Source organism: Mustela lutreola, chromosome 3 (assembly GCF_030435805.1).
Source record: "Mustela lutreola isolate mMusLut2 chromosome 3, mMusLut2.pri, whole genome shotgun sequence".
NCBI lineage: Eukaryota > Metazoa > Chordata > Mammalia > Carnivora > Mustelidae > Mustela > Mustela lutreola.
The window spans coordinates 51,373,590-51,387,526 of NC_081292.1; positions in this window are offsets into that span (position 1 = coordinate 51,373,590).

Here is a 13,937-nt window from a genome sequence, read left to right on the forward strand (position 1 = left end):
ATACATAGTTTTTATTCATGTATTCTAGTCACTTTATTTTTTTAATTCTAGTCACTTTAAACATAACATTACTATTTCCACCTGGCATGTGTAATAAAGTTCTAAAATCCATGTGAACAAACGAATAAGCAGTACATCTTCTAGATAACTAATAACCCCTTACCTTACCTCATTCTCTACAGCCCTATGGAGATGCTAATAACAATGTTAATGTGTTAGACTGTGGTTGAAAAGCCAGCTACTGGCATTTAATTGCTGCTCTTCTGAAGTTACAAAGACCCATTTTAGACCAAAGGGACTAAAACTTTCAGGCTGGCCCAAGCCAAATGATGTATGATCATTATAAATAATTTTCATCTATTAGTGCAGGAGAAAGATAGCACTGCAGTGCTTACAACATTTTCCAAGTTTGTTAACATATATCAAATGTTCGCAGAAGTGCTTGACACATTTGAACAGTGTAATAAACACAAACTGTTGCATTTATACTTTTATTATGACATAAACTGGTAGCTATAACCACCTAGAAGACAAAGACTATATTTAGTATGTTTTTCTACAAAACAACATAACACTGTAACAGTTCACAAGTTCTCTTTTGAGAAAAAAAAATACAAGGAAACTTTTGGAATAATAAATAAGAAAACAAACATCAAAAATGGTCTAAGATGTAAAATGGTATAAAGACATAAAATGGATTCTGAAAGATAACTACAACTAAGTAAGAATTAAGAGAAAAATCAGTGAATTATTTCATGCTAAACAGAATTGTTTTTGAAATGTGTTTGGTTATTTTAGCCACCCTAAGGCAGTTTTTTTATCACTGAAATATCTAAAGGTAAGGAAAATTAAAATATTCAGAGATATATCATAAATATTACAGGAAAAATACATTGTTTTAATGTATTTACATATAAACATATCCCTAGCTAGCTGTTAGGAGAAAGAAAAGAACAATGAGCATGAATTACCTGCCTTAAGTCAAGCCAGGATAAGAAGGATAATCCATAGGAGTATACACTGTGCAAGAGAAATCTTTTTCACTTATCTTCAAAAGACAGAAAAAATTCTCTTCTTTATCTTGAAGATTTCATTCAATCCAGGGAAAGAAAAATAGGTCTAAAGGAAAATAAGGAGTTTATGACCATTAGCTTTTATACTGGAAATATAAATTCAAAATAAAGCATTCTATTGTATAGCTGAATTTTAGATTTTTATATGAAAAATTATAAAATACTCACTCCTTTTTTTCTTATCCTCCAAATGAACCAAAGAAATTAAGACCTCACAGAAGACATATAATTCTATAATATTTTATTTGCGAGCTTACATTAAACTGATAACACTTCCCTCTGGACTATGCTTTATAATCTTGATAAAATGATTTGAACAGCCCCTCAGTGATGCTGTGAGTTTCACTATAAAACAGGTTAATATGCCTATAACAGTATACTCCTACATTCTCTAATAGCATGAGTATGACCAATCTATTTTTATTGAAATTATTTAATTTTGGAGGCCTGAGTTAATACTGCTTGCCTCAGGAGGATAATATGATGTTTATGTTTAGGAACCAGAGATGATAAATTTAGCCATTAGACTCAGCCTTCGCATAACCAAGCATTACCTTTTAGTTGCTGTGTTGTTTATCAGAGCCTTGAACTATTTCTCTAAAAAACAGATATATCCTATATTTACAAACCATTTTGCCCATGTTATATTCTTAATTATTGTAGTCTGAAGTCATTCTATGCAGCAAATAATGTAATTAATTCAATAATCTGTACCTATTGCTTATTGCTTAAGTCCTATGTGCCATGTCCTGTGCTGATCTTGGGAATCCATAATCAAGAATAGAGATGTTTAATTCTGCCTTAACAGACCTTACATCAGAGAGACATCATGTGAGGCAGCATGCTAGGAAGTTGTCTATCACAACATGGTGTGTTAAATTGAATGCACTGGTTTAATTGGACACATACAAAATTTGTGAGAGTCAGGAGCAACTCTTTGAATTAGGATGTCAGAAGAAGGAGCTCAACAAACCTAAATTTTCTAAGGGACTAAAGCAGTGGTTCTCAACAGAGGGACATTTTGTGTTGCCTCTTGCTTCCATCTAGAAAAAAAAAAAAAAACTATTTGACAATACCTGCTGACAGATTTTATTGTCATGACTCAGGATCAGACCTCTACTGGGAGAAGTTTGGAGATTTTGCTAACATCCTATCTTATACAGGAAAGCCTCCAACTCTCCCGTGCCCCAACAATTATACTTCTCAAAATGTCAATAGTCTCTAGATTGAGAAATCTTGTACTAAAGTACATACACAAAAATCTAAAGGCTGAGCCAGTGTTTTTTTCTTTTAGATAGCTTCGAATTTAAGCTGCTCAATTTAAGGCAATATAAACAGAAATATATTTTATCACCAATAAAATACCCAGTTACTAAATACTAAATAGAATGAGTACTTAGTTTCATAGATGCCCTTTAAGCATACTGTTTTCATCTCTAAAATGTAAATAAACACATAGGCAGTGTTTTGTTTTCTTTTGTTTGGTTTGCTATCCTTAGACCTCCAACTCACTGTTCCAGAAGAACAAATTAGAATGATCATAAAAATTTCTAGGCGATTCATTTACTTCTTACTCTCTCTCTGACCTAAAAAAAAAAAAAAAAAAAAAAAAAAAAAGAAAAGAAAAAAAATGTTGGAAGTTTTCTTTCTGCTTGTTTCTCTGAACTATATTGGCTAAATCTAAGTATCTCCTAGTGCTCTTTGCATACTTCCATGAAAATGATCATTGGGCGCCTGGGTGGCTCAGTGGGTTAAGCCGCTGCCTTCAGCTCAGGTCATGATCTCAGGGTCCTGGGATCGAGTCCCGCATCGGGCTCTCTGCTCAGCAGGGAGCCTGCTTCCTCCTCTCTCTCTCTGCCTGCCTCTCTGCCTACTTGTGTTCTCTCTCTGTCGAATAAATAAATAAAATCTTAAAAAAAAAAAAAAAGAAAAAGAAAATGATCATTGAACAAACATCCCACAATGGGGCCTCTTGTCTTGACTACTTAACATCTCTCGCGGCATCCCCAAGATGTTCCATTCTCTTCAATCAAATCCATAAAGATCACTTCTTCTCCCTTTTTAGCTTTGATCTGCTTACTGGTATTGCTAGCTGTTTCATTTGGTCATTGTACAGTCCTGTAAGGCACTTTGAGAGGTGCCTGTGAATGATAAAGTGCTGTACATGTGAAAATGATTGTTGATTTTGTTTCCTACTTCCTGCAGGGGCTCTGACATGACGGAAAGCCTGGCTCCGAGCTGCCTGTTACCCTGCCAATCATCAGTCACACTATATCTCTGTCGTCTTCAAATACCTTCAAGTTATGGCAGGTTCAATACTTATTTTTTATAAAATCCTTTTGAAGCTGATTGTAATTGTCATTCATACTTATTTCAGTTACAAAAAAGCATAAGTCTATGGAGCCATTATTAACATGAGGTAGTATTTTCAAGACTTAGAGCCTTATGTCTGCCCTTGAGATTTTAATGTTTCCATCCATTTGTTTTTAGGTTTATAAGTAGTAAGGGAGGAGGCATATCTGTTGTAGAAAAAAACTAAGAAAAGTATCTAAAATCAATGTATATTTTAAAATACTAAATGCAAAACACTGCATTAAATATTGAGAAATTCTTAAGAACGAATAAACCATTTTCTTGCCACACTGAATTGGCTATGATCTAGACATCAGGAAGCCACTTTCTTCAATGGTCTTTGATAGCTACAAAGAAGACAGGACACTGGAAAATGGCTGCAGAATATCTCCACAGTTTTATATCATTACATGCAGGCAGGAAATTGGCAAAATCAGCAGATTTAAGAGGAAGCTTTTGGAGGAAAAAAGAGGTTACAAAAATGTAGTTGAAAGGGTAAATTGAACTGATAGGACATGGAACACTGAAACTCACACTAAGGAGTTCAGACTTTTTCCTGAATGCCTAATGGTATCACGTAAAAGCTTGAACAAGGGAGTGGAATGATAGTTGTCTACATAGGGCAAATGGGTAATGAGCATTAAGGAGGACTCTTGTGATGAGCAGTGGGTGTTGAACGTTAAGTGATGAATCACTAAATTCTATTCCTGAAATCAATACTACACAATTTGTTAACTAACTAGAATGTAAATAAAAAATTGAGGGGCACCTGGGTGGTTCAGTTGATTAAGGGTTTGCCTTCAGCTCAGGTCATGATCCCAGGGTCCTGGAATGGAGCTCTGTGTCAGGCTCCTTGCCCAGCGGGAAGCCTGCTTCTCCCTCTCTCTCCGCCACTGCCCTGCTTATGTGTGTGCTCGCTCTCTCTCTCTCACTCTGTCAAATAAATAAGTAAATAAATAAATACAAAACATTTTTTTTAAAGATTTTATTTACTTATTTGACAAATGGAGATCACAAGTAGGCAGAGAGGCAGGCAGAGAGAGAGAGGAGGAAGCAGGCTACCTGCTGAGCAGAGAGCCTGATGCAGGACTCGATCCTAGGACTCTGGGATCATGACCTGAGCCGAAGGCAGAGGCTTTAACCCACTGAGCCACCCAGGCGCCCAAAAACTTTTTAAAAATTGATACCAACATTTATTTTATAAATCTTATTTATTGATTTTTTTTTATTATTATTATGTTCAATTAGCCAAGTCTGTGGCCATTTTTCAACATGACCTTTGGCAATTTTATGCAACTTCTCCTTGCCTAGAAATGGCATGGAACAAGCACAATTAAAGTTGCTTAATACAAGTATTTGGAATTAGACACAGAAATAATAAATATGTGTAGGAAGAAAAATAACTAGTTCAGTAAAAAACTCAGTGAACTTACCTCACTGTATAAGGACTCAGTGCAGATTTTTTCACATTCTAAAAATGGCATTGCCATATATCCATATGGAACAGACTGAAGCAAGGAATTTTGAGGCATAATCAGGAGTATAGTTTAGTAAATATTGCAATTTCTCTGTAATATTGTTCATCAGTATCTAAGTAATTGGGTTCTAATGTCAAATAATCAGATGGGCACATACATGGATTTTAGGGGGATGGGGCTCAGTTTTAGAGATGGTATTTATAGACATGATCATAGAGGAGATCACAGAAAAGGTGAGTATAAATGGTTTAAAACAGAGGAAGAATGAATACATTCTTCCTACACTCTTCCTACTCTGCCAAGTGTAGGAGGCTACAAAAGAATTACTGTAATACAAAAAAAGTGGTCTATAGAGGAGTTGAAAATAGAAAAATAAACCATTCTTAGAGGGTTCCCACTAAATAATGTGAGTAAATGAAGGAAACCATTTGTAAAAAATAAATAAATAAATAAATACTACTAACAATAATGTATTTGATTTAGAAACCAAGGCTTCTCCTCTCCTCATCACTATCCTGTTCTGACCTCCTAGTAAATCAAGCTTGTAACTGAAAGATCAGTAACTCGTTTATTGTTTTCCTCGTTGTTCATGTTTCTGCCACCATCATAGGCAAGCTCATCATCATTCTTGATAATCCATCTAACATCTAGCCTGCTTATCCCCCAGCCTCATTGTTAGCTGTTTTCTGTTTAATTTTGCTACATCCTCCCATTGCCAGAGTCATATTTTGGATCTTTCCATCACCAGAAGCTGTTTCACTTCAGAAATCTTTACCTCCTGGGATGCCTGGGTGGCTCAGTTGGTTAAGCGGCTGCCTTCGGCTCAGGTCATGATCCCAGCGTCCTGGGATGGAGTCCCACATTGGGCTCCTTGCTTGGCAGGGAGCCTGCTTCTCCCTCTGCCTCTGCCTGCCACTCTGTCTGCCTGTGCTTGCTCTCACTTCTCTCTCTATGACAAATAAATAAATAAATAATCTTTAAAGAAATATTTACCTCCAACATCCTGTTCTGGTATAATAGTTCATGTGATAAAATATAAAAATAAAGTGTTTTGAAATTTTCTGTAACAATGAAAATAAAGCAAACTTGAATTACTGTATGGATAGCTTTATGTCCAGACTAATATAATACAGCCCTGTGTTTCTGATCACTAATAATTATTATAATTTTCATCATTACTCTTATTGATTGTCATTGTTCCTATGTGCTTAGATTACTTTGGCCAATTCTATGAAAAACTTTTTATTGTTAACCTCCTGCTGATTTTCCAGTATTAACCTGTATTATGGATTTACAGTTCATCTTGCCCCAGAATCACATCTTACAAAGGCAGTTTGGGACTCGAGCCACAGTAATATTGTAATATTGCAGTATCATCCCTGATCCAGTAGGTGACTTGGTTCATTTCTTTATTGTAAAGCCTATGTCTGTGTCATTGTAGCGGACAGCTAGTTTTCCAGGGTCATCATTTCCCAATAATCTTCTGATCCTAGAAATTCTAATTTTTCAGTTTGTTTTCTTCAGATAGTGAGTTGAGACCAGTTCCTGTGTCTGAAGCTGTTACACAGAGACCAAACTGTCCAATCTTGTCCCTAACAGACTGTGGCCTTGACCCCCTGACTGTTCTACATTTCCTTCTGTTTACAGTTAGCAGAGATGCCCGTCTTCCATCTTAGCTAACTTGCCGTTTTTATTTATTTTATCTTTTCAGAGAGAGCAGCCATCCTTGCGATTTCTTTGGAAGTTACAAAGTCACTTTATACTTGCACACACCCACAGAATCTAAAATATAAAAACAAAATCAACTGCTCAGCAGAATACCAACTATTCTTAATTCTCAAATGAATTATTCTCATGGATTCTAATTAAAAGGATGCTATGTGGTGTGGGAGAACAATTTCAACAATAGCAGAACATTAAATGTGGCAGGATTCTCAGAGAACATTCTTAAAACATCCACCAGTATCAGTCAGCACCAACACATCTAACCACAACCCAGGGGAAAAAAAAAAAAAAAAGAAGGAAAAGAAAAAAGAAGTAATTCTGCAAGACACCTCTAGGCTACCATTAGGGTCCAAGGTTTTCATGGCACCTGTACAATTCTAGGAAAAAGAGTGAAACTACTACAAGAACAACTTAGTGAATTTTAATTATTTAATTCCAAAGAAATGCAAACTTGTTTTAAAATTATCTGTTTCTTAAAGATAAAATATTCTTCTTGTATTTAAGGGAAACTATACTAATTTTGTAGGTTATATAACAGGGTTTTTTTCCTATTGAGTACCTGAGTTTCTTCCTAGTCACTTAATTGATGCAAATTTCAGTTAATTACACCTTGATTAATTTATCCATTCTCACTGTGAATAAGTCATATTTTTCTAGAATTCATTTGTAGCTTTCATCTCACAACAGGGAAACAAAATTTCATTTGGACATTATTAATTTTCATTTGTACCGTTCTTTGCTGATAACACATTTGTTTGCACTATAAATGATGTTTTCTGAAGTATTCCAGTCTCAGATTAGTAACCTTTAGCTTTTTGAAACATGGGAAAGCTTGATGATTTTTAAAACAAGCTCTAGAATAAAAATAGAGTATTTGAAATGTGAAGAAAATTGCTATGAATTTCAAATATTTAAGATCTATTGCTGTCATACAAGATCACCTCTATAAACATCCTTCTTGTTTTCTCCAAAAGTATCTTTTATATAAATTACCTATTGTCAGACTTATATCGTACTTTATTCCCTAAAAGCCTTTGGCAGATCTTGCAGTTGTAATAAATAACAAACAGAAGATACTGCTAAAAATAACCAACTTCAAACTTAACTGTTTAACAAATAGACTCCCACTTAAAGACTAATGCTCTGTTTTTGTGGGTTTGAAGTTTGAACAAACTTAAGGATAATTTTATAGTACTCATTATTATTTTGGCAGATGTAGGATTTTTTTTTTTTTGTGAACTAGGGATAATCAGTTTATTCATGCTTCATTTCTATGATTCTATTTAGAATTTCCTATTAGAAGAATAAATAGTTTCTCTTTATAAGAACCTAAATTTTATTGTTTGACATTGAGCACTCTCCAAAACTTCGCATATGAAATCTAGAGTCTTAAGGATTCCGGTGCTAACTTACTGCATGTTGTGACTTCATTTGCCTACAGTTACAGCCAAATTGACCTAAAAGGGGTAACACAGAAAAGTGAGCAGACACAAATGGCATTTCCTTCCACTGTATCTTACTTATGTTATAATTGGTTTATTCCTTATCTGCTAACTTGCCAACTAAAGATCTCTATGATCTTTAGTTACTCTAAAGTAGCTTTTTCTAGTGTCTTCTAGGGACCTCTAAACCCATGGGCATATTCACTGCCTCCACATTTATGTAAATACTAAAATACTTGTCAGAAGGAAATCATGAGAAGCTAGTTAGCCTCCGAGTATAATTTGTAAATATGTGTTAAGGCGGTAAGTAGATTTCTTTCTCCTTTTTTCCTTAGATACCAAGTGAAGGTTCTCTTAATCAATTTGCTTTAGGTCAAGAACACATGCCTCCTTATCAACTCATTACAAAGCTTTTATGGTGAGAGTATAAGTTTCATTACAAAGTTTTTATGATGAGAGTAGAATCTTCATATCTCTAATCTCAAACTGAGTTAAAAGTCTGATTCTAGAAAAGAGGAATATGCAAAATCAGAAGTATTTTTATAGTATTTATTTATCAAATGTTAGTTTGTTTTACTTTTCCTTTTTGTCTCTGAGGAAATTCTATGATATCCTACATTTTTGTTCCCTACTTGTTCATACAGAAAACGTTCATTGGGCAGCTTTTATATTTAAGGAACAGTGCACAGTGGTAGTGATGTAAACACAGGAGGGTTCCAGCTTAGCTTATAAGGAGTTCTTATCCTAATGGAAAAGAAAGTCTTCCAAACAGAAACAGAAAACTAAATAAAAACTTAAGTGCAACTCAATGCATGCTTTTGTAGAGTTGTGAAAGATTCAATGAGAACAAATAGAGGAGTGAGCAAATTGAGCCTACTGTGAAAATAAGACCATATTTTAGAATTATGGTGTCCAATTTACTTTAGAAACCTGGTTCACCTTTACCATTATATAGAGAGTCTGAATAAGGAAAAAAAAAATGGAATGTAAACAGTCACTTAGCTAATTGGGACAAATCCAAGACTTAAACACTGTGTTAAATGTCTTCCTCTGCAGCAATTTTTTCCTACATTTTCTTATTTTTTGAAAGATCTAATTTTGTGTGTTAAATTCATGTTTATGTTTTCACCATTGAAGAGGCACTTTTCATTGGACAGATTTATTTTTCTCTGAAGCAAAGGTGAGCATCATAACCTTTAAAATGATCAGTAGATATTTATGATGGGACTAAATTAATGCTAAAAGCACAAGCAACATTGTATCTGTTTAATCTGTGAGTACAATGTCCTGATATATAGGCAGTTATTTATTTAAGACTGAATAAAATGAATTGACCCATATGACATGAAGAAAAGATCTAGTAGTCCTGTCATTAAAGTCCCATAAAGGGAGGAGTAAGAAAGTACACTGGAAATTTCTTTGTTATTGAGGAAATAATGTTGAAAAATTTCCTAATTTTGTGAAAGACACAAACCCAGATACAAGAAAATGAACAAATTCCACACAAGATAGATTCAAAGAAATCTATGTCAATATGTATATTAATAAAATTTTTAAAAGCATAAAACAAAGAAAAACTTGAAAACATCCAGAGAGAACTGATGCTTCTTTATAGGAGAACACAATTTGGGATGACAGTTGATTTCTTGCCAGAAATCATGAAGGCCAAAAGAAAGTGGCACATTATTTTTCATGCATTGAAAGAAAACGTGCCAGTTACAACATCTGTATCCACTAAAACTGTTTTTCTATATAAATAAAAACAGATAAATAAATAAATAAATAGAAGTGCTTTTCAGTACTTAAGAGCCTTCTTGGATAAAAGAAAACTAAAAGAATTTAGTTCTACCAGACACACTTAAAAAATTGCTGGAGGAAGTTTTTCAGATGAAAACTAATGATAGAAGAAAAAAAACTTAAGAGTTCCCTATAGAAAGAAGAATGGCAATATGAACAACAAATAATAGTAATATGAACATAATATAGACTGCTCCTTTCCACATGCATTTTATAAATCACATCCTATGTTTGAAAAAATTATAATACTCAAAACAATAATATTTAAAAGTTAGGAAGGTAAAGGGTATAGATGGCAGTGAGAATTCCACACATCATTCAAAATGATAAAATGTTAGCATAAAGAGATGGTTATAACTCACTTATGTATATGGTAATACTAACACAACAGGAAGAGGGATCCTTCAAAACACTATAAACACAGAATTTTTTTTTGAAAGTTTAAGTGACTGTAGAAAGGCAAGAAAAGGGAAGAAGAGTGAGGTCTCATCAAATAAATAATAAGATGGCAGACTTAAGTGCTAACATATCCATAATTACCTTAATTGTAAATAGTTGAAATATACCAGTTAAAATAGAGATTGGTGATTAAATGGGTTAAATAGATTAAAAAAAATCATGACCCAGGTATATGCTTTTTTTAAAGAAATTCACTTCATATTTATTACATTGGTTGATTGAAAGTAAAAAGATGGTAGAAGATAAACTACCCAAATATTTAAAAATATGAAATAGTTATATTAATAACAAATAGTTATTAATGTAACAATTAATATAACAAATAGTTATATTAATAACAAAGTTGATATCACAGCAAAAAATATTGCTAGAGATAAAGAAGTACATTACTGTATAATAATAAGAGAAAACAGTCTGTCAGTAAGACCTAATGATCTTATATGTATACACATCAAACAAAAGAGCTTGGAAATAAAAGAAAGGGGATTGAGAGAAACATATAAAACCACAATTAGAGGTAGGAATTCCAACATCTCCTTTTCAGCAACTGATAGAACCATTGAACACATCACCAAAAGACACAAAAAAATCAACAACACAATCAGCAAGATGTAATTGACATATATAGAAACACAGCAGAATGCACATTTGTCATGCAATCATGGGGCATTCACCAAGACAAACCATCGCTTGGATTATAAAACAACTTTAAAAAATTCAAAATAGTTCTTACTATGCTGAGTTTGTTCTCTGACTGTAATGAAATTGAACTAGAAGTCAATAACAGAAGCACAATAGGAGAATCTCAAAATATGTACAAACTGAAAAATATACTACCAGATAATCAGACTAAAGTCTCAAAGGAAATAAGATATATATGAACTGAACAAAAGTGAAAATGAAATATGGAATACAATCAAAGTGGTTTTGAGAGGGAAACCCATAACACTAAATGCTTATGGTAAAAATAAGTAAAGTTTTCAAATTAGTCCTCTAAGTTCCTACCTCAAACACACACACACACACACACACACACACACACACAGGAAAAAACTAAGAAAAGAAGAGTAAATGAATCCAAGGCAAACAGAAGAAAGGATACAGTAAAGATGGCTGAAATAAATACAATTGAAAAATAAGAAAAAAAGAAAATACAAAAATTGATAAAACAGAAACCTAATTCTTATAATAAAAATTAAAAAATTTTAGAAGCCTCTGTAAAATTGATAAAAATTAAGAGAGACACACAAATGACCTATATCAGGAATGAAATGGGGAATCTAACTACAAATCCTTCAGCCATCACAGAGAATAAGGAAATAAAGAGGACAATATTATAATCATCTATTTGAGAGCTTAGAAAAAAGGGAAAAATATCTCAAAATCCACAAACTATCAAAACACAATAGAGGTGAAATAGACAATATGAATAGCTCCATAACCATTAAAGAAATTTCATTTGTAATTTAAAATCTCATAAAGAAAATACTTGGTTCAATTGGTTTCATTAAAAACCTACCAAACCTTTAAAGTAGAATTTATAATAATTTTATGCAATCTACTCCAGAAAGTAGAAGATGGAAAACTTTCCAGTTCTTTTCATGAGGCCAGTATTACCATGATATTAGACTAAAACATAGACAGTACCAAAATTATGACTATAATAATACAAACTAATATCTCTCATAAACTTAGATGAAAAACTCTAACAAAATATTAGCAAATAGAATCTAACAATGTATAAACAGAATACAAATTCCAACACCCATTCATTTAAAAAAAAAAAAAAGAAAGATGGCAAATGAGCAATGAAAGGGAATTATCTCAACCTGAAAAAGAAAAATTTTTTAAAAATCCTACAGTTATGATCATACTTAAGGAACATAACACATGAAAGGTGAAAGTAAGTATTCCCCCCTAAGATCAAGATGTCTACTCCCATCATTTTCATTCAAAACTTTTACTGAATTAGCCACTTCAAAGAGCCAAAATGAAGTTAAAGGCATACAGATTGGAAAGGAAGAGATTAAGCTATTTGATATGATTTTTATGCAGATATTTCCACAAAGAAATTTACAAAATTTCTTCTAGAACTGATAAGAGAGTTTAGCAAGGTTATGGAATATAAAATCACACAAAAAACAGTTGCATTTTTACTTACAAAGAATAACTAAGAATTTAAACATAAAATAATATTTACTATTGCTCCAAATAAAATATATTTAAATATTTACTTAAAATAGTTAAGTTGTCGGCATGCTGAAAATTATAAAATGCTGGTGGAACAAATAAAAGAAGACAAATGGAGAGTTACAGTATGCTCATGGATAGTAGTTTCAACATAGTAAACATGTCAATTGATCTCTATGTCTAATGCAATTCCTATCCATACGCCCATCTGATTTTTTGTAGACACAGACAAGCTTATTCCAAAACTTACACAAAAAAGCACAAGGCATTATACAGCTAAATCAGTCTTGGCAAAGAAGAATGAACTGGGAGGAATTCCTTTGCTGGATATTAAGGCTTACTTTATAAATGTAGTAATCAAGAGTATAAGGTATTGATGAAAGGACAAACACAGATTAATGGTAAAAAAATGAAAACCCTATAAAACAGACTTGGTGATGATAAACTGATTTTTTACCAGACTTTAAAAGTATTTCAGGAGAGAAAGGGTAGCCTTTCAAAAAGTGGTATTAGACATCGGTAGGCAAATAAGTATCCTTGATCTAAATCTCACACATCCAAAAACCACTCCCAATGGATCGTAGACTTCAAGATCTGTAAAACTTTTACCCCCCCCCAAAAAAAACCCAAAAAGGAAAAATGAAATATTTTGAGAAACTATGAGTAGACAAAGAGATATTAGATGACATCAAAAGCATTTTCAACGACAGAAAAACTTATAAGTTGGACCTTATCAGAATTGAAAACTCTTTTTCTGCAAAGACTTGTGTGAGGAAGATGAAAAGACAACCTAAAGACTGGTAGAAAATATTTGCAAACCACATATGTAGCAAAGAATTACTATCTAGTATATTATATATATATATATATGCATATATATAATAAATATATATAAATTATACAATATATAAATTATATATAAATACTAAAATGGGGAAGTAGAGTGATAGAATTGTTTCCTTCACATAAAAACAAAATAAGAAAAAGAGTAGACAATTTATATTTAGTATCTAAAAATTTCTGGTTGATAAGAAGTGTAATGTGCTCTGTATTTGTTGGTAGAGAAAAGAATGTTGTTAATGAGCCCCACTTAGCTCTTCTTCTCTGAATCCAGGCTTTGTGAGCTGAAAGATATTTTATTTGGTATAATTATGACACTTCCTGAAAGAAAATAAATCCTTTGGCCAAGTGAAAGGAGGCGCTAGCTCACCCTGCCTCTCAGGCAGATCATGTTAAAAAACAAAACAAAACAAAATAAAACAAACAAACAAAAAAAACAGGTAAGTTGGGTCCATTGAGAAAGAATCATAACACTACAATTGCTCCATATCTTGGAAACAATTTACTTAGAATACTTCCAAGCCACAAATATAAAGATGAGCCTAAAAGGACATTTACAGTTTAGAAATATACGTATTTTC